Source organism: Scyliorhinus torazame, chromosome 24, assembly GCF_047496885.1.
Source record: "Scyliorhinus torazame isolate Kashiwa2021f chromosome 24, sScyTor2.1, whole genome shotgun sequence".
Lineage (NCBI taxonomy): Eukaryota > Metazoa > Chordata > Chondrichthyes > Carcharhiniformes > Scyliorhinidae > Scyliorhinus > Scyliorhinus torazame.
Window position 1 is genome coordinate 53,148,488 of NC_092730.1, and position 21,682 is coordinate 53,170,169.

Here is a 21,682-nt window from a genome sequence, read left to right on the forward strand (position 1 = left end):
TCCATGTACCTATCCAATAGCTGCTTCAAAGTCCCTCATGTTTCCGACTCAACTACTTCCACAGGCAGTGCATTCCATGACCCCACTACTCTCTGGGTAAAGAACCTACCTCTGACATCCCCCCCTATATCTTCCACCATTCACCTTAAATTGATGTCCCCTTGTAATGGTTTGTTCCACCCGGGGGAAAAGTCTCTGACGGTCTATCTATTCCCCTGATCATCTATCAAGTCGCCCCTCATCCTGCTCTGTTCTCATGAGAAAAGGCCGAGCACCCTCAATCTTTCCTCGTAAGACCTACTCTCCATTCCATGCAACATCCTGGCAAATCTCCTCTGCACCTTTTCCAAAGCTTCCACGTCCTTCCTGAAATGAGGCAACCAGTACTGTACACAGTACTCCAAATGTGGCCTTACCAGGGTTTTGTACAGCTGCATCATCACCTCACAGCTCTTAAATTCAATCCCTCTGCTAATGAATGCTAGCACACCACAGGCCTTCTTCACAGCTCTATCCACTTGTGTGGCAACTTTCAAAGATGTATGAACATAGACACCAAGATCTCTCTGCTCCTCCACATTGCCAAGAACCCTACCGCAAACCCTGTATTCCGCATTCATATTTGTCCTTCCAAAATGGACAACCTCACACTTTTCAGGTTTTAACTCCATCTGCCACTTCTCAGCCCAGCGCTGCATCCTATCTATGTCTCTTTGCAGCCGACAACAGCCCTCCTCACTAGGCACAACCCCACCAATCTTCGTATCATCTGCAAATTTACTGACCCACCCTCCAACTCCCTCATCCAAGTCATTAATGAAAATCACAAACAGCAGAGGACCCAGAACTGATCCCTGCGGTACGCCACTGGTAACTGGGATCCAGGTGAAATATTTGCCAACCACCACCACTCTCTGACTTCTATCGGATAGCCAGTTCGTTATCCAACTGGCCAAATTTCCCACTATCCCATGCCTCCTTACTTTCTGCATAAGCCTACCACGAGGAACCTTATCAAATGCCTGACTAAAATCCATGTACATTACATCCACTGCTTTACTTCATCCACATGCTTGGTCACCTCCTCAAAGAATTCAATAAGACTTGTAAGGCAAGACCTACCCCTCACAAATCCGTGCTGACTATCCCTAATCAAGCAGTGTCTTTCCAGATGTTCAGATATCCTATCATTCGGTACCCTTTCCATTACTTTGCCTACCACCGAAGTAAGACTAACTTGCCTGTAATTCCCATGGTTATCCCTATTCCCTTTTTTGAACGTGGGTATGACATTTGCCACTCTCCAATCCCCTGGTACCACCCCTTTTGACAGTGAGGATGAAAAGATCATTGCCAACGGCTCTGCAATTTCATCTCTTGCTTCACATAGAATCCTTGGATACATCCTGTCAGGCCCAGGGGACTTTTCTATCCTAAAATTTTTCAAAATGACCAACACATCTTCCTTCCTAACAAGTATTTCCTCGAGCTTACCAGTCTGTTTCACACTGTCCTCTCCAACAATATGGCCCCTCTCATTTGTAAATACTGAAGAAAAGTACTCGTTCAAAACCTCTCCTGTCTCTTCAGACTCAATACACAATCTCCCGCTACTGTCCTTGATCGGACCTACCCTCGCTCTAGTCATTCTCATATGTCTCACATGTGTGTAAAAGACCTTGGGATTTTACTTGATCCTACCCGCCAAAGATTTTTCATGCCCTCTCTTAGCTCTCCTAATCCCTTTCATCAGTTCCCTCCTGGCTATCTTGTATCCCTCCAGCGTCCTGTCTGTACCTTGTTTCCTCAGCCTTACATAAGTCTCCTTCTTCCTCTTAGCAAGACATTCAAACTCTCTTGTCAACCATAGTTCCCTCACTCGACCATCCCTTCCCTGCCTGACAGGGACATACATATCAAGGACACGTAGTACCTGTTCCTTGAACAAGTTCCACATTTCACTTGTGTCCTTCCCCGACAGCCAATGTTCCCAACTTATGCATTTGAATTCTTGTCTGACAACATCGTATTTACCCTTCCCCCAATTGTAAACCTTGCCCTATTGCACGCACCTATCCCTCTCCTTTACTAAAGTGAAAGTCACAGAATTGTGGTCACTATCTCCAAAATGCTCCCCCACTAACAAATCTATCACTTGCCCTGGTTCATTGCCAAGTCCCAAATCCAATATGGCCTCCCCTCTGGTCGGACAATCTGCATACTGTGTTAGAAAAGCTTCCTGGACACACTGCACAAACAGCACCCCATCCAAACAATTTGATCTAAAGAGTTTCCACTCAATGTTTGGGAAGTTGAAGTCACCCATGTCTCCTCTCCTGTGACTTCTGCACCTTTCCAAAATCTGTTCCCTAATCTGTTCCTCCACATCTCTGCTACTATTGGGTGGCCTATAGAAAACTCCCAACAAGATGACTGCTCCATTCCTATTTCTGACTTCAACCCATACTACCTCAGTAGGCAGATACTCATCGAACTTCCTTTCTGCATCTGTTATACCATCTATAATTAAAAACGCCCCCCCCCCACCTCTTTTACGACTCTCCCTAATCTTATTGAAACATCTACAACCAGGGACCTCCAACAACCATTTCTGCCCCTCTTCTATCCAAGTTTCCGTGATGGCCACCACATCGTAGTCCCAAGTACCGATCCATGCCTTAAGTTCACCCACCTGATTCCTGATGCTTCTTGCGTTGAAGTATACACACTTCAACCCATCTCCGTGCCTGCAAGTACTCTCCTTTGTCAGTGTTCCCTTCCCCACTCCCTCATTGCACGCTTTGGAGTCCTGAATATCGGCTACCTTAGTTGCTGGACTACAAATCCGGTTCCCATTCCCCTGCCAAATTAGTTTAAACCCTCCCGAAGAGTACTAGAAAACCTCCCTCCCAGGATATGGGTGCCCCTCTGGTTCAAATGCAACCCGTCCTGCTTGCACAGGTCCCACCTTCCCTAGAATGCACTCCAATTATCCAAATACCTGAAGCCCTTCCTCCTGCACCATTCCTGCAGCCATGTGTTGAGCTGCACTCTCTCCCTATTCCTAGCCTCGCTATCACGTGGCACCGGCAACAAACCAGAGATGACAACTCTGTCTGTCCTGGCTTTTAACTTCCAGCCTAAACTCCCTGAACTCGTTTATTACCTCCACACCCCTGTTACGACCAATGTCGTAGGTACCAATGTGCACCGCGACTTCTGGCTGCTCACTCTCCCCCATAAGGATCCTGAAGACATGATCAGAGACATCCCTGTCCCTGGCACCCGGGAGGCAACATACCTTCCGGGAGTCTCACTCGCGACCACAGAATCTCCTATCTATTCCCCTAACCATTGAATCTCCTACTACTATTGCTTTTCTATTCTCCCCCTTCCCTTCTGAGCCCCAGAGCCAGACTCAGTGCCAGTGACATGGCCGCTAGGACCTTCCCCCGTAGTTCATCCCCCCCAACAGCATCCAAAATGGTATACTTGTTTTGAAGTGGAACGGCCACGAGGGATCCCTGCACTGTGTGCCTGTTTGTTTTCTTTCCCCTGACTAACCCAGCTACTCTTGTCCTGTACCTTGGGTGTGGTTACCTCCCGTTAACTCTTCTCTATAACCCCTTCTGCCTCCCAGATGATCCGAAGTTCATCCAGCTCCAGCTCCAGTTCCCTAACACGGTCTCCGAGGAGCTGGAGTTGGGTGCACTTCTCGCAGGTATAGTCTGTGGGGACACCTGTGGTATCCCTCACCACCCACATCCTACAGGAGGAGCATGCAACTGGCCTAGCCTCCATCCCCTCTTACCTTACAGAATATAGCTGCCCTATGGACCAACTGGACCTCGCCCTCCGACTCTGCTCCCAGTCAGCTGCACTCTCTGTAAACTCCTGGATCCCTTCTCGCTCTTTGCGGAAATGTAGGAAACGAAATGAAAGGAGCACTTTACTCCCTCCTCACCTAACTCCCTCAGTCACCAAACTCTCACTATAGCACTCAAATGCATCAAATTCAGCACTCAGTGCAAACCATGATGTTTATCATGATGTGATCAAATGAGCATCTGTTTCAGTCTTTCCGCGGGGAGTTTTCATGCTGAGGAGAAACATGTTGGACATGGTCTGGGAATGTTTCACTCCGATCCATTCCCAACATTTCCTGCCCGGATGGGATGGGCGTTTCCTTCCAAACGTTGCAGGACACTTTATTAATAATGATTAATATTGGTTAATGATCATTTATTAAGTATTGTTTCATATGTTTAGTGTAGTTTATTTAGAAATATTAATTATCAGACGCGATCATTTTTTACTTTCATTTCCCAAACAGCTAAATTGGGTGAAAACCATCAATGAGAGGCAAAGGGAGCGCCGGTCATTTGTGTGGTCAGTGGTTTGTTTATGGAGCTGAGTAAATATTCCGGAGCAGAGCCGCTGCGAGCAGGGTTCGAACCTCTGCGGGGATACAATAATGTGGGTTTGCCGTTTCTGTCCACACATCTGGATAGGAATGGAGCTGCTGCTGCCCGGGGAGCTGGACAAGCAAGAGGCACAGATATTGACCAACTGCACCCGCTCCAAACAGATTCCCCAAATTACTGAACAAAACAAAAACAAGCGCAACTGATCTTGTAAGAAACTATGACAGTGTCTCTGAAATCAATATACCAACACCTCTTGAAGATTAGATTTGCTGTAACAATTTACTCTGAACTGTCTCAATATCAGCCTTAATTCCTTCCCAGCTCTCAGACAGGCGCTGACTGGTTAGAAGTTTGCTTCACTTTTCAAGGTCCGGCTCAATAAAATCAATCACAGGCCCATGATCTGCTTTCCTCCTGTTCTCAGACACATCCACTTTCTACAAGGGCGCACTAACTGGTTTTCAGAGTAAGAGTCAGACTGCAGTCACCTCGTTCTCTCTCGATCCCTTTATCCCAGAACCACCTCACAACCAGGAATGGAACTTCTCACAGAGCCAAGAATGGAATAGTTTGTCGATTCTTCCACTGATTCAGGCCCGTCCATCGCCAGGACGTATTCGTCCAAAAGAGTTGGGATGAGATGGGGCTGAGTTTCACTGTGTATCCAATCAGTCCCCGGAGAAGCACAAAAACAAGGAGTGAGGAGAGAAAAAGAAACAAAGAAATAGATAGAGAGACAAAGGAAAGAAAACAAGAAAATATTTTTCAAATATGTTCCATTTCTGCCTCGATCATGTTCCCCAGAAATACATTCAGCTGAATGAAACCAAACCACGTTTCCATTCGCTGCCATTCCTGCTTCTCCTTCCAAACGTTGCAGGAAACGTTATTATTTACTGATTGTTGCTTTGAGTGTGAGTTCCTTATTTATCTTTATATTGAAGAATGAAATGAAATGAAAATCGCTTATTGTCACAAGTAGGCTTCAAATGAAGTTACTGTGAAAAGACCCTAGTCGCCACATTCCGGCGCCTGTTCGGGGAAGCTGGTACGGGAATTGAACCGTGCTGCTGGCCTGCCTTGGTCTGCTTTCAATACCAGCGATTTAGCCCTGTGCTAAACACAGCCCCGTTTAGTTTTTAAAAAGAACGTTTTGCGAAAAAACAGAATTCGATAAATGTTCATACCGTTAACAGACAACCAACCGAAATTCCGATTAATTGTCGAGCCGGCAGCTTCCCGGGGGAGTTAAACAAACATTTCGAATCACATTCGCTGCGAGCAGGATTCGAATCTGCGCGGGGAAACACTATTTCATTTGAAGTCCAACCACTCGACCATCACAGCTGCGTCATTCAACATCAATTTGGTCGATAGAAAAATTCTCAAACCAGCCTGGAATCACTCCAGGAAGTTGTTGCATTCAAGCGACCAACGGGGCCCCGGGGTTTATGTGAGGAGGGATTGAATTTTCGTTGAAAATGACCATTCGATTTGGAAAGACTCGGAAATCTCAGCTCCCTGAACGCACAATTCCACTGATTAAATATTGTGTGCAACAACATTGGAAATATATTAGAAATTCATGTTTCTTTTCAAATGCAGCAGCACTACACTTCCCAGTCTGGAAGAAAATTAAAATGATGAAATCTAGAAATTACAGAGGGAGACCTGTGCAGACCGAATGGTCACATGATGACCTGATGACGCAACTAAAATGATCACGTGTCTGGATTCCGGCAGTTCCCCGGATCGCGGTCAGAGCACAAGCCAGGAGCAGCTGCTCAATTATTAAATCAGTTATTTTTTATTACAACTCCTTGGTCGCCAGTCATTGAGAGACCAGCATTTCTACATGGTGTCAGGAGTGGGCAGTATGGCAGAAGGACTCCACCGCATCAACGTCCTTGGATCATAGAATCGTAGAATCTCCAGGTCAGAAGGCCATTCGGCCCAACGTATCAGCACTGACCCTCCGAATGAGCACCGCAGCTCCTCTTCTCAAGAAGAGGTAATTAATAACTAATTAAGCGCCAGCCCGGCTAGCTCAGTCGGTCGAGCATGGGACTCTTAATCCCAGGGTCGTGGGTTCGAGACCCACGTTGGGCGCGTCTATGTCATTATCTGAAAATATTGATGCTGAATGAACTGTCTTCATAACAGGAACACAATGTTATGTCGCTGGACTGGGAATCCACGGGTCTGAACTAATCCTTGGTGACAAGATTTAATAAATCTGGAATTGAAATCTCGTCTCATGAATGGATCATATTTCCACAATAGGGATTGATTTGACTGAACCACAGTGAAGATCTGTCACCGGCAGTCACACGGTTCCACGATGGAGAGAGAACATTTCAGAGAGCACAGTTACACAGCAGGATATGCATTTACAAGGTCAGGGCCTTCTCCACATTTTCTGTGTGTCTTTCTCTGTCTGTTACAGCAGTGCTGATGTTACGTATTAATTGTCACTCGCGAACACTACCTTTTTGTGATTTACAGATACAGAACAAATCTCAGTCAGGTGAGTAGCAGAGTTTGATGGGTACGACATGTATTCCACAATCACCTTCTCTGCGTCAGATAATCAGATGCAGTCGACACGCGGTGCCTGTGTTGTTTTAACAAGAGTTTTACACAAGAACCGGAACACATTTACACAATACCAGGGTATAAGACGTAGGAGCAGAAGTAGGCCATTCAGCCCATCGAATATGCTCCGTATTTTAATGAGATTATGATTGATCGGATATATGACGTGTTATGACATCACACGGTGGCACGTTGTCACAGTGGCTACCTCACAGAGCCAGCGATCCGGGTTTAATTCCAACCTTTGGTCACTGACTGTGTGGAGTTTGCACTTTCTCTCCGTGTCTGTGTGGGTTTCCTCCGGGTGCTGCGATTTCCTCGCACAGTCCAAATGTGTGCGGGTAGGTGGACTGTCCATGCTAAATTGCCCCTTAGTGTTCAGAAAGTTGGGTGGTGTTACAGGGATGTGGTGCAGAGATAGGGACGCTGTCACAGGGTCGGTGCAGAGTCGATGGGCAGAATGGCCTCCTTTTACATTTTAATGATTTCATGATAATCCTCATGTCCACTTTCCCGGGTTTTTATCACTAGATTTCATGATGAACCTCTAAAACCAACATTCCAACCAAGCCTCAGGTAGCGGTAACTCCTCAATGGTCGTTACGTTCCCGGCTGTCAATCATTTGGTCAGACTGAGGAGGTCACATCCTGGAAATGTCATACATTGATCCAGTTCTAAAGTAAATTAAGTCGCTCTAGTCCCTGATGACCATAGGCTGCTTTCCCCTTTGAGAGTGAGATCTGACTGGTGGTGATTTAACCTGAGGATCATAAGACCATAAGACATATGAGCGGAAGTAAGGCCATTCGGCCCATCGTGTCCACTCCACCATTCAATCATGGCTGATTTCAAATCCATTTACCCGCTCTCTCTCCATAGCCCTTAATTCCTCGAGAAATCAAGAATTTATCAACTTCTGTCTTAAAGACACTCAACGTCCCGGCCTCCACCGCCCTCTGTGGCAATGAATTCCACAGACCCACCACTCTCTGGCTGAAGAAATTTCTCCTCATCTCTGTTCTGAAGTGACTCCCTTTTATTCTAAGGCTGTGCCCCCGGGTCCTAGTCTCCCCTGCTAATGGAAACAACTCCGCCACGTCCACCCTATCTAAGCCATTCATTATCACCATACCTCAGGCAAGGGGCAAGGTTGTGAAGGCGGGGTTTTCCTGATTCAGTTCTATTATAACCGTCTGATCAGAATCTAATTAACCTGGTTCGTCTCTGTTAATATTGTCTCACGCTGAGGCAAACCTCACCGATTGGATAGGCGAGTGATCGTTCTTCAGTCTTCTCATGGACGGACCCACTGAATATTGAGGCACTTTCTGAAAAGTTTGCCTTTCTACCAGGAATAGTCTCATCCCAACACAATAATTTATCATTAATCTGCTCCAAGTATACTTTCACGACTCGCTGAAAGAATATAATCCCTATTTCCTGGGGCATGAAGCCAGGCAGGAGTATATACCTGTAACTCAATGATCAGACTATGTCCATCGTGAAGTGTGAGTTCCGATGATCGACGGATTCCTCGGTGAAGCCGGGAGCGTTTGTTTTTGCTGTCAAATGATGGTTGATTCCAGTCTTTCAGCGGGGGCCTTTCACACTGTGTGGAAATATCTTGGACATGATATTGAGGTGTTTCCCATCAGTCCATTCACAAAAGTCCCTGAATATGCTGGGAATTCGTTTTACTGACAAAATCTGCATTTCCATCATTGACCACCGGGCTGAAATGAAATGAAATGAAATGAAAATCGCTTATTGTCACAAGGAGGCTTCAAATGAAGTTACTGTGGAAAGCCCCTAGTCGCCACAGTCCGGCGCCTGTTCGGGGAGGCTGTAACGGGAATTGAACTATGCTGCTGGCCTGTCTTGGTCTGCTTTCCAAGCCAGTGATTTAGCCCTGTGCTAAACCAACCCCTGAAGACAAAGTGGCGCATATTTTCCATCAATTCATGGATGCAACACGAATTAAGACTTTTTGACGCATGCATTTGTGGGTTCAGGTGGCCGAGTGGTTAAGGCATTGGACTGCTAATCCATTGTGCTCTCTGTGCGACCGAATCCCATCCTCGTCGATTTTTCATCCGCTGGTTGCTCGGAAGTGGGACTCATTTTTCCAAGATGGGTCTGCAATAACTGATGTGACAATCCAGTCCAAGTTGTCAGGCCAGATTGCAGCGACTTGTGTTGGAAAAGCGAGAATTCAAAATTCAGTCTTGTTCTGATTGAGATGAATTGATCGGGTAGTGAGAGAGGAACCACTTTGATTTGATTTATTGCCCCATGAAAAGTATTTTTCTGCTACCAAGGGAACATACACATTACATAGATAGTAGACAGAAAAAGAATAATCGACAGAGTACATTGACAAATGGTACATGGACAAACAGTGATTGGTTACAGTGCGGAACAAGGGCCCAAACAAAGCAAACCCATGAGCAAGAGCAGCATAGGGCGTCGTGAATAGTGTTCTTACAGGGAACAGATCAGTATGAGGGAGAGTTGTTGAGGAGTCTAGCAGCTGTGGGAAAGAAGCTGTTCCTATGTCTGGATGTGCGGGTCTTCAGACTTCTGTACCTTCTGCCTGATGGAATAATCTGTAAAAAGGTAAAACCTGGGTGGGAGGGTCACTGATAATGTTGTCTGCTGTCCTGCAGCAGCGGGAGTTGGAGACAGAATCACTGTGCGGGTGGCAAGCTTGTGTGATACGTTGGGCTGATGTCACCACACTGCAGTTTCTTGCGACCTTGGGCCGAGCAGTTGCGATCCCAAGCTGTGACGCAGCCCGATAGGATGCTCTCTGTGGTCCCTCTGGAGACGTTTGTGAGAGTCGATGCAGACATGATGAATTTCCTCTCCTTCCGTAGGAGGTAGAGACGATGTTGGGTTTCTAGACTGTTGCATCAACATGAGTGGACCAGGACAGACTGTTGGTGAGGGTGACACCCGGAAATGTAATGCTATCCACCATCTCCACTTCGCACCCATTGATGCAGATGGGTGTGTGTGTTGTGCAACGCTTCCTGGCGTCGATGATCAGTTCCTTGATCTTTCCGACATTTAGAGACAGGCTGTTTTAGGTACACTATGCAACCAAGTGATTTATCTACCTTTTGTGTCTGATTTGTCATTGTTTGCGATACGACTTACCGCAGTGGTATCATCCACAAACTTATAGATTGAGTTGGAGCTAAATCCTGCCACACAGGATATGCCTCCATATTCAGCGGGTCCGGCCATGACAAGACTGAAGAACGATCACTCGTCTATCCAATCAGTGAGGTTTGCCTCACTGTGAGACAAGATTGTCTAAGAGAACACCAGATAAATTAGATTCAGATCACACGGTTATAATAGAACTGAATCATGAAAACCCCGCCTTCTCACAACACCCGTTCCAGCCTCCCCGAACAGACGCCGGAATGTGGTGACTCGGGCTTTCACAGTAACTTCATTGAAGCCAACTTGTGACAATAAGCGATTATTGTTATTATTATTGCTCGTCGCCTGAGGTATGGTGATCCTCAGGTTAAATCACCACCAGTCAGATCTCACCCTCAAAGGGGAAAGCAGCCTATGGTCATCAGGGACTAGAGCGACTTAATTTACTTTAGAACTGGATCAATGTGTAACATTTCCCGGATGTGACTTCCTCAGACTGACCAAATGATTGACAGCTGGGAAATTAACGACCATTCAGAAGTTACTGGTACCAGAGGCTTGGTTGGAATGTTGGTTTTAAAGTTTCATCATGAAATGTAGAGATAAAAACCCGGGAAAGTGGACATGAGGGTTATCATGAAATCATTAAAATGTAAAAGGAGGCCATTCTGCCCATCGACTCGGCACCGATTCTCTGAAAGAGCCTCTGTGTCCCCACCACATCCCTGTAACACCACCCAACTTTCTGAACACCAAGGAGCAACTTAGCATGGACACTCCACCTAACCCGCACACATTTGGACTGTGCGAGGAAATCGCAGCACCCGGAGGAAACCCACACAGACACGGAGAGAAAGTGCAAACTCCACACAGTCAGTGACCAAAGGCTGGAATTAAACCCGGATCGCTGGCGCTGTGAGGTAACCACTGTGAAAACGTGCCACCGTATGAGGTCATAACACGTCATATATCAGATCAAGCATGATCTCCTTGCAATACGGAGCATATTTGATGGGCTGAATGGCTGACTTATGCTCCTACGTCTTATAACCTGACATTGTGCAATATTCTGCTATCTGTCTCTAAAACCCTTGTTAAAACAACGTTTAGCGAGTTGGTCACACCGCAGGTGAAAGGTACTGAAGGAGATAGAAAATGGGAGACCAAAAGACAGAGCAAGAGTAGGAAAGCAGTGCAGGTGTCCCCTGTGGTCATCTCCCTGCAAAACAGATATACCGCTTTGGATACTGTTGAGGAAAATGGCTCACCAGGGGAAGGCAGCAGCAGCCAGGTTCATGGCACCGTGGCTGGCTCAGCTGCGCAGCCGGGCAGGAAGAAGAATGGCAGGGCTATAGTGATAGGAGACTCAATCGTAAGGGGAATAGACAGGCGGTTCTGCGGACACAATCGAGACTCCAGGATGGTATGTTGCGTCCCTGGTGCAAGGGCAATGGATGTCTCGGAGTGCCTGCAGGACATTCTGGGGGGGGGGGGGGGGGGGGGTGAACTGCCAGCTGTCGTGGTGCACATAGGCACCAATGATATAGGTTAAAAAAACGGGATGAGGTCCTACAAGCTGAATTGAGGGAGTTAGGAGTTAAACTAAAAAGTAGGACCACAAAGGTAGTAATCTCAGGATTGTTACCAGTGCCACGAGCTCGTCAGAGTAGGAATGTGAGGATAGATAGGATGAATGCGTGGCTCGAGAGATGGTGCAAGAGGGAGGGATTCAAATTCCTGGGGCATTGGAACCGGTTCTGGGGGTGGTGGGACCAGTACAAACTGGACGGTCTGCACCTGGGCAGGGCTGGAATTGATGTCCTAGGGAGAGTGTTCGCTAGAGCTGTTGGGGAGAGTTTAAACTAATATGGCAGGGGGATGGGAACCGACGCAGGAATTTGGAAGGTAGTAAAACAGGGACAGAAACAAAAGGCAGTAAGGGGGAAAGTGTAAGGCAGAGAAGCCATAGTCAAAAATCAAAAAGAGCGACAGTACAAGGTATAGTGACTGAGGGGACCTCCGTGAATAGGACCAGGAATACTAAAAGGAATAAAACGGGAAGTAAAAACATTAATGGTAAGCGACGCGGCAGGTTGTTACATGACTTTATGAGTTCAACCACAAGGAAAATTAGGAGAAAAGTTAAGAGGAAATATAACTTAAGAGAGGTTACTGATCGAGGTGGTAAGATTCAGAACAAAGGTAAAAAAGCCAACATAAGTGTACTTTACCTGAATGTTCGTAATATTCGGAATAAGGTAAATGAGTTGATGGTGCAAATCATCGTGAATGACTATGATTTAGTGGCCATTACTGAAACATGGTTAAAGGATGGTCACGACTGGGAGTTAAATATCCGAGTAAATCAAACTATTCGGAACGGCAGAGTGTATGGTAAGTGAGGTGGTGTAGCTCTGTTATTTGAGGATGACATCTGGGCAATAGTAAGGGATGACATCGGTGCTATGGAGGATGAGGTTGAATCCATTTGGGTGGAAATCAGGAATAGTAAGGCAAAAAAGTCACTGATAGGAGTCATCTATAGGCCAACAAATAGTAACATTATGGTGGGGCAGGCAATAAACAAAGAAATAACTGATGCATGTAGAAATTGTACAGCAGTTAACATGGGGGATTTTAATCTGCATGTCGATTGGTTTAACCAGATCGGTCAAGGCAGCCTTGAGGAGGAGTTTATAGAATGTATCCACGACAGTTTCCTAGAACAGTATGTAATGGAACCTACGAGGGAACAAGCGGTCGTAGATCTGGTCCTATGTAATGAGACAGGATTGATTCAGGATCTCATAGTTAGGGATCCTCTCGGAAGGAGCGATCACAATATGGTGGAATTTAAAATACAGATGGAGACTGAGAAAGTAAAATCAAACACGAGTGTTTTGTGCTGATAGAAACGAGTTTACAGTGGGATGAGAGAAGAACTAGCTAAGGTAGACTGGGAGCAAAGACTTTATGGTGAAACAGTTGAGGAACAGTGGAGAACCTTCCAAGCGATTTTTCACAGTGCACAGCAAAGGTGGACGGTAGAAAGAGGGAAAATCGATCGTGGACATCTAAGGAAATAAGGGAGAGAATCAAATTGAAGGAAAAAGCATACAAAGTAGCTAAGATTAGTGAGAGACTAGAGGACTGGGAAATCTTTAGGGGGCAACAGAAAGCTACTAAAAAAATGCTATAAAGAAGAGTAAGATAGATTATGAGAGTAAACTTGCTCAGAATATAGAAACAGACAGTAAAACTTTCTACAAATATATTTTAAAAAAGAGTGGCTAAGGTAAATATTGGTTCTTTAGAGGATGAGAAGGGAGATTTAATAATGGGAGATGAGGAAATGGCTGAGGTACTGAACAGGTTTTTTGGGTCGGTCTTCACAGTGGAAGACACAAATAACATGCCACTGACTGATGGAAATTAGGCTATGACAGGTGAGGACCTTGAGAGGATTGTTATCAATAAGGAGGTAGTGATGGGCAAGCTAATGGGGCTAAAGGTAGACAAGTCTCCTGGCCCTGATGGAATGCATCCCAGAGTGCTAAAAGAGATGGCTAGGGAAATTGCAAATGCACTAGTGATAATTTACCAAAATTCACGAGACTCTGGGGTGGTCCCGTCGGATTGGAAATTAGCAAACGTGACACCACTGTTTAAAAAAGGAGGTCGGCAGAAAGCAGATAATTGTAGGCCAGTGAGCTTAACTTCGGTAGTAGGGAAGATGCTGCAATCTATCGTCGAGGAAGAAATAGCGAGGCATCTGGATGGAAATTGTCCCATTGGGCAGATGCAGCATGGGTTCATAAAGGGCAGGTCGTGCCTAACTAATTTAGTGGAATTTTTTGAGGACATTAACAGTGCGGTCGATAACGGGGAGCCAATGGATGTGGTATATCTGGGTTTCCAGAAAGCCTTTGACAAGGTGCCACATAAATGGTTGCTGCATAAGATAAAGATGCATGGCATTAAGGGGAAAGTAGTAGCATGGATAAACGATTGGTTAATTAATAGAAAGCAAAGTGTGGGGATTAATGGGTGTTTCTCTGGTTGGCAATCAGTAGCTAGTGGTGTCCCTCAGGGATCAGTGTTGGGCTCACAATTGTTCACAATTTACATAGATGATTTGGAGTTGGGGACCAAGGGCAATGTGTCCAAGTTTGCAGACGACACTAAGATGAGTGGTAAAGCAAAAAGTGCAGAGGATACTGGAAGTCTGCAGAGCGATTTGGATAGGCTAAGTGAATGGGCTAAGGTCTGGCAGATGGAATACAATGTTGACAAATGTGAGATTATCCATTTTGGTAGGAATAACAGCAAAAGGGATTATTATTTAAATGATAAAATATTAAAACATGCTGCTGTGCAGAGAGAACTGGGTGTGCTAGTGCATGAGTCACAAAAAGTTGGTTTACAGGTGCAACAGGTGATTAAGAAGGCAAATTGAATTTTGTCCTTCATTGCTAGAGGGATGGAGTTTAAGACTAGGGAGGTTATGCTGCAATTATATAAGATGTTAGTGAGGCCACATCTGGAGTATTGTGTTCAGTTTTGGGCTCCTTACTTGAGAAAGGGCGTACTGGCACTGCAGGGTGTGCAGAGGAGATTCACTAGGTTAAGCCCAGAGCCGAAGGGGTTGGATTACGAGGAGAGGTTGAGTAGACTGGGGCTGTACTCGTTGGAATTTAGAAGGATGAGGGGGATCTTATAGAAACATATAAAATTATGAAGGGAATAGATAGGATAGATGCGGGCAGGTTGTTTCCAATGGCGGGTGAAAGCAGAACTAGGGGGCATAGCCTCAAAATAAGGGGAAGTATATTTAGGACTGAGTTTAGGAGGAACTTCTTCACCCAAAGCATTGTGAATCTATGGAATTCCTTGCCCAGTGAAGCAGTAGAGGCTCCTTCATTAAATGTTTTTAAGATAAAGATAGATAGTTTTTTGAAGAATAAAGGGATTAAGGGTTATGGTGTTAGGGCCGGAAAGTGGAGCTGAGTCCACAAAAGATCAGCCATGATCTAATTGAATGGTGGAGCAGGCTCGAGGGGCCAGATGGCCTACTCCTGCTCCTAGTTCTTATGTTCTTATCTGGACCACAGGCACCTAGTGCCGACTGCGTCTGGTTATGTGGCGGAGAGAAGATGATTGTGGAATCCATGTCGTACCCATCAAACTCTGCTACTCACCTGACTGAGATTTGTTCTGTATCTGTAAATCACAGGTAGTGTTCGCGAGTGGAGGGAACACTCTGCACCTCAGTCTCTGGAACAGGTTGTGAGAGCAGGGTTCCTTCAATATGAGTCAATATCTGGTACTGTATGTGAGGGTGGGATTCAGTTTCTATCAAACATTGGTACGGAATGTAAGTGTGGAAATCTTTCTGTATTTATCAATCACAATTACTGTTTGGGAAAAGTGAGATTAATACGTAACATCAGCACGGCTGTAACAGACAGAGAAAGACACACAGTAAAGCAGGAAGAGACCATCAGGACACACACACAATGACACACAGAAAAGGTGCCGAGCAAACCAGCAAGATACTGAGATGGAAAAACTGGTTATTTACGAAAATGTGTTTCCTGCTGCACACAGATATTCCCTGTTTGTAAATGTATACCCTGCTGTGTAACCGTGCTCTCTGCTGTGTAACTGTTCTCTCTGCTGTGGAACTGAACTCTTTGGCGCCCCTGAAGCAGAATCATTCTGCGCCATTACTGAGACGAAATTTCAATTCCAGATTTATTAAGTCTTGCCACCAAGGATATATATGTTCAGACATATATATTCCCAGTCCAGCGACATAACCTTGAGTTCCTGTTGTCAAAACAGTTCGTTCAGCATCAATACGTTCAGATAATAATGTAGGCGCGCTCAACGTGAGGGTCGAACCCACGACCCTGGGATTAAGAGTCCCATGCTCTACCGACTGAGCTAGCCGAGCTGATGCTGCATTAGCTATTAAACTACTTCCGGTTGAGAGTAGCGGCGGTGCTCATTCGGAGGGTTAGTGTTGACTCGTTGGGCCGAATGGCCTCCTTCTGAGCTGGTGATTGTACGATTCTATATTCCAAGGATGTTGATGCGGTGGAGTCCTTCTGCCATACTGCCCACTCCTGACACCATGTAGAAATCCTGGTCTCTCAATGACTGGCGACCAAGGAGTTGGAATGAAAATAACTGATTTAATAATTGAGCAGCCCCTCCTGGCTTGTGCTCTGACCGCGATCCGGGGAGAACTGCCGGAATCCCGACACGTGATCATGTTAGATGCGTCATCAGGTCATCATGTGACCATTCGGCCTGCACAGGTCTCCTTCTGTGCTGTAATTTCTAGATTCCATCATTTTAATTTTCTTCCAGACTGGGAAGTGTGGTCCTGTTCCATTTGAATTTCTAATATATTTCCAATGTAACTGATGTTGCTCCACAAACTATTTAATCAGTGGAATTGTGCGTTTGGGGAGCTGAGGTTTTCGAGTCTCTCAAGGCTTCTCTCCAAATCCAATGGTCATTTCCCACGACGATTCAACCCCTCCTCACATAAACCCCGGGGCCCCGTTGATCGTTTGAATGCGATAACTTCCTGGAGTGAATCCAGGCTGGTTTTAGAATGTATTCTATCGACCAAATTACTAATGAATGACACGCTGGACACAGCTGCGATGGCCGAGTGGTTAACGCGTTGGGATTGAAATCCAATGGGGGGTTTCCGCGCAGGTTCGAATCTTGCTCGCAGCGACTGTGATTCGAAATGTTTGTTCAACTCCCCGCTGACTCCGGAATATTCCGATTGGCTGTAAATATACGGTTCATCGAGTTCAGTCCGATATGGAGCATTTGGAACGAAATATAAAGATGGAAACGTGGTTTGGTTTCATTCAGCTGAATGTATTTCTGGGTAAAAAGATCGTGGCAGAAATGGAACATATTTTATCTCTCTATCTGTTCCTTTGTTTCTTTCTCTCTCCCTCACTCACTGTTTTTGTGCTTCTCCGGGGACTGATTGGATACAGTGAAACTCAGCCCCATCTCACCCCAACTCTTTTGGACGAATACGTCCTGGTGATGGACGGTCCTGAATCAGTGGAAGAATCGACAAACTATTCCATTCTTGGCTCTGTGAGAAGTTCCATTGCTGGTTGTGAGGTGGCTCTGAGATAAAGGGATCGAGAGAGAACGAAGTGACTGCAATCTGACTCTTACTCTGAAAACCAGTTAGTGCGCCCTTGTACAAAGTGGATGTGTCTGAGAACAGGAGGAAAGCAGATCATGGGCCTGTGATTGATTTTATTGAGCCGGACCTTGAAAAGTGAACATAGAACATAGAACATAGAAAAATACAGCACAGAACAGGCCCTTCGGCCCACGATGTTGAAGCAGTCTTTTAACCAGTCAGCGCCTGTCTGAGAGCTGGGAAGGAATTACGGCTGACATTGAGACAGTTCAGAGTGAATTGTTACAGCAAATCGAATCTTCAAGAGGTGTTGGTATATTGTTTTCAGAGAAAATGTCATAATTCCTTAAAAGATCAGTAGCGCTTGTTTTTGTTTTGTTCAGTAATTTGGGGAATCTGTTTGGAGCGGGTGCAGTTGGTCAATATCTGTGCTTCTTGCTTGTCCAGCTCCCCGGGCAGCAGCAGCTCCATTCTTATCCAGATGTGTGGGCAGAAACGGCAAACCCACAAAATTGCATCCCAGCGGAGGTGCGAACCCCGCTCGCAGCGGCTCTGCTCCGGAATATTTACTCAGCTCCATAAACAAACCACTGACCACACAAATGATCGGGGCTTCCTTTGCTTCTCATTGATGGTTTTCACCCAATTTGGCTGTTTAAGGAATGAAAGCAAAAATTTATCGCGTCTGGTAATCAGCATTTTTAAATAAATTACACTAAACGTATAAAACAATACTTTATAAATGATAATTAACCGATATTAATCAATATTAATAAAGTTTCCTGCAACGATTGGAAGGAAAAGCCCATCCCATCAGATCAGGAAATGTTGGGAATGGACTGGAGTGAAACAATCCCAGACCATGTCCAACATGTTTCTCCTCAGCATGAAAACTCCCCGCGGAAAGACTGAAACAGACACTCATTTGATCACATCATGATTAATATCACTTACACCTTAACCATGAGGCCACTGATGAAGTCATGATGGCTTCGAATTTCTCCTAAAATGCCAACTGAACCCACTGACTGGCAGAATTACATTACCCACGTGATTGGCGAGGCGCAACCACAGGCCGACTTGTCGAGTGGTGAAATCTGACATCACTGCTTCTGATCAGCTCCAGAACAGAGAGATAAATGTCACATTGTTCATTCACATTTCTGATTTATAATTGTGTGCGGAAACTGATGGGCTTTGGGACGCAATTAAAAGTTGTTTTAAGTGAGATCAAATCAGCGGCTGGCTCGTTGGCCTGGGGAGACCTGTGCCACACACAGCAGCAGAGACTGCAGACAGAGAATGAATCGAATATTCACATGTCACACCAGAGAACACATCGGAGAACACTTCAGCAGTCAAGGGCATTCAGCCTCTGATCTCCGGTAAGCGTTCTTCAAGGCAGCCTTCGGGACGCGTGACAACAGAATCGCCGAGCAGAAACTTATAGCCAAGTTCCGCACACATGAGTACGGCTTCAACCGGGACCTTGGATTCATGTCGCATTACATTCGCCCCGCACCATCTGGCCTGGGATTGCGGAATCCTACCAACTGTCCCGGCTTGAGACAATTCACACCTCTTTAACCTGCGGTTACCCCTATCTGTGGATCAGTAAAGATTTAATCACCTGCAAATACTCGCATTCAAAACATTCTCTTGCATCTTTGACTTTGTCTATATATATGTTTCCGGAACATACCTCTTCATACACCTGAGGAAGGAGCAGCGCTCCGAAAGCTAGTGTTTGAAACACAGTTTGGACTTTAACCTGGTGTTGTCAGACTTCTTACTGCGCACATCAGAGACTGACAGATAAAGATTCATTCACCACCTAAATGCCTATATGCCCCTCCCCCAACGGACACACAAGCGCAATGCCACTGAAAGTGTTGTCATGATTCTGATATGCAGACGTTTTAACGGAAACTGGCAAACAACATAATGATTTTATCCACTCAATAACATTATCAGAGATTGATCATTACAGATTTAGTTCAACCTTCACACAGATTTTCAGAGAATGAAAGATACTGAATGAATGACAGACTCTCAGACAGTCCCAGAGACCCTCGCAAGGCGATTTAACTGAATCCCAAAGACAGAGTGTTACAGTAGATGTGCAACAATCCTAGGAATTACCGGAATATTACAAATATGGAATAAATCTGACTCTGTTATACAGTGTCAGAGACTGAAATATACATGAATTATATTTCAAAATTGATTGCATTTAGCAGGGTGGTAGTGTCAAAGAACCCAATGGAGCGAATCCTCAATGTGAAGATGGGGCCTTGTCTCCACAAGGACTGTGCAATGGTCACTCTGAACATATAGAGTATGGGACACAGAGCTCCACAGACTGAATCCTACTTTCCACACAACACCACTGACTGGATTGGATTGGATTGGATTTGTTTATTGTCACGTGTACCGAGGTACAGTGAAAAGTATTTTTCTGCGAGCATCTCAACAGATCATTAAGTGCATGAGAAGAAAAGGGAATTTAAAAAAATACATAATAGGGCAACACAACATATACAATGTAACTACATAAGCACTGTCATCGGATGAAGCATACAGGGTGGAGTGTTAATGAGGTCAGTCCATAAAAGGGTCATTTAGGAGTCTGGTGACAGTGGGGAAGAAGCTGTTTTTGTGTCTGTTTGTGCGTGTTCTAAGACTTCTGTATCTCCTGCTCGATGGAAGAAGTTGGAAGAGTGAGTAAGCTGGTGGGAGGGATCTTTGATTATGCTGCCTGCTTTCCCCAGGCAGCAGGAGGTGTAGATGGAGTCAATGGATGGGAGGCAGGTTTGTTTGATGGACTGGGCGGTGTTCATGACTCTCTGAAGTTTCTTGCGGTCCTGGGCCGAGCAGTTGCCATACCGGGCCGTGATGCAGCCCGATAGGATGCTTTCTTTAGTGCATCTGTAAAAGTTGGTAAGGGTTAATGTGGACATGCCGAATTTCCTTAGTTTCCTGAGGAAGTATAGGTGCTGTTGTGCTTTCTTGGTAGTAGCATCGGAGTGGGTGGACCAGGACAGATTTTTGGAGATGTGCACCCCTAGGAATTTGAAACTGCTAACCATCTCCACCTCGGCCCCGTTGATGCTGACAGTGGTGTGTACAGTACTTTCCTTCCTGAAGTCAATCACCAGCTCTTTAGTTTTGCTGGCATTGAGGGAGAGATTGTTGTCGCTACACCACTCCACTCAGTTCTCTATTTCCCGCCTGCATTCTGACTCGTCGTTATTCGAGACCCGGCCCACTATGGTCATATCGTCAGCAAACTTGTAGATGGTGTTGGAACCCAAGTTTTGCCACACAGTCGTGTGTGTACAGGGTGTAGAGTAGGGGGGCTAAGTATGCAGCCTTGCAGAGGCCCGGTGTTGAGGACTATTGTGGAGGAGGTGTTGTTATTCTTTCTTACTGATTGTGGTCTGTTGATCAGAAAATCGTGAATCCAGTTGCAGAGTGGGGAGCCAAGTCCTAGGTTTTGGAGCTTTGATATGAGCTTGGCTGGGATTATGGTGTTGAAGGCGGAGCTGTAGTCAATAAATAGGAGTCTGATGTAGGAGTCCTTGTTTTCGAGATGCTCCAGGGATGAGTGTCGGGCCAGGGAAACAGTTAGGGGCAGCACGGTAGCATAGTGGTTAGCACAATTGCTTCACAGCTCCAGGGTCCCAGGTTCGATTCCCGGCTTGGGTCAAAGTCTGTGCGGAGTATGCGCATTCTCCCCGTGTGTGCGTGGGTTTCCTCTGGTTGCTCTGGTTTCCTCCCACAGTCCAAAGATGTGCAGATTAGGTGGATTGGCTATGCTCAATTGCCCTCAGTGTCGAAAATTGCCATTAGTGTTTTATGGGGATAGGGTGCATGTGTGGCCTTGGGTAGGGTGCTCTTTCAAAGAGCCGGTGCAAACTCGATGGGCCGAATGGCCTCCTTCTGCACTGTAAATTCTATGAAATGGCGCCTGATGTGGACCGGTTGCAGAGGTATGTGAATTGCAGTGGATCGAGGCGTTCTGGGAGTATGGAGGTGTTGCGCTTCATGGTGAATCATCGTGAATTCCAAGAGCTGAATTATGTTGTGAATACTCACAAAGAATGGCACACAGAATAAAATGGCGAGATCGTGGAAAATGTGGGCCGTTTTCCATGGCCGGAAGCCTTCACTGAAAAAAGGCAGATCCAGCAGACAGGATTCGCCCTCACCTCCAATGTGTCAGCTCAGCCTTCAGCAGATTGAGAAAGAGAATACTTGAGGAGCAGCTTCATGACAGAATCGTTCGGAGTTACCATT

General features: G+C 45.7%; 3 non-coding genes across 3 annotated transcripts; 2 read left to right on the plus strand and 1 right to left on the minus strand.

Annotated features, from left to right (window-relative positions):
* The first annotated feature begins 6,463 nt into the window (after positions 1-6,463).
* Positions 6,464-6,536, plus strand: trnak-cuu (transfer RNA lysine (anticodon CUU)). Its single transcript has one exon. It is a non-coding gene; the product is annotated as a tRNA-Lys (tRNA).
* Positions 6,537-16,077: 9,541 nt separating this feature from the next.
* Positions 16,078-16,150, minus strand: trnak-cuu (transfer RNA lysine (anticodon CUU)). Its single transcript has one exon. It is a non-coding gene; the product is annotated as a tRNA-Lys (tRNA).
* Positions 16,151-16,865: 715 nt separating this feature from the next.
* On the plus strand, positions 16,866-16,947 carry trnas-uga (transfer RNA serine (anticodon UGA)). Its single transcript has one exon. It is a non-coding gene; the product is annotated as a tRNA-Ser (tRNA).
* The last annotated feature ends 4,735 nt before the right edge of the window (positions 16,948-21,682 follow it).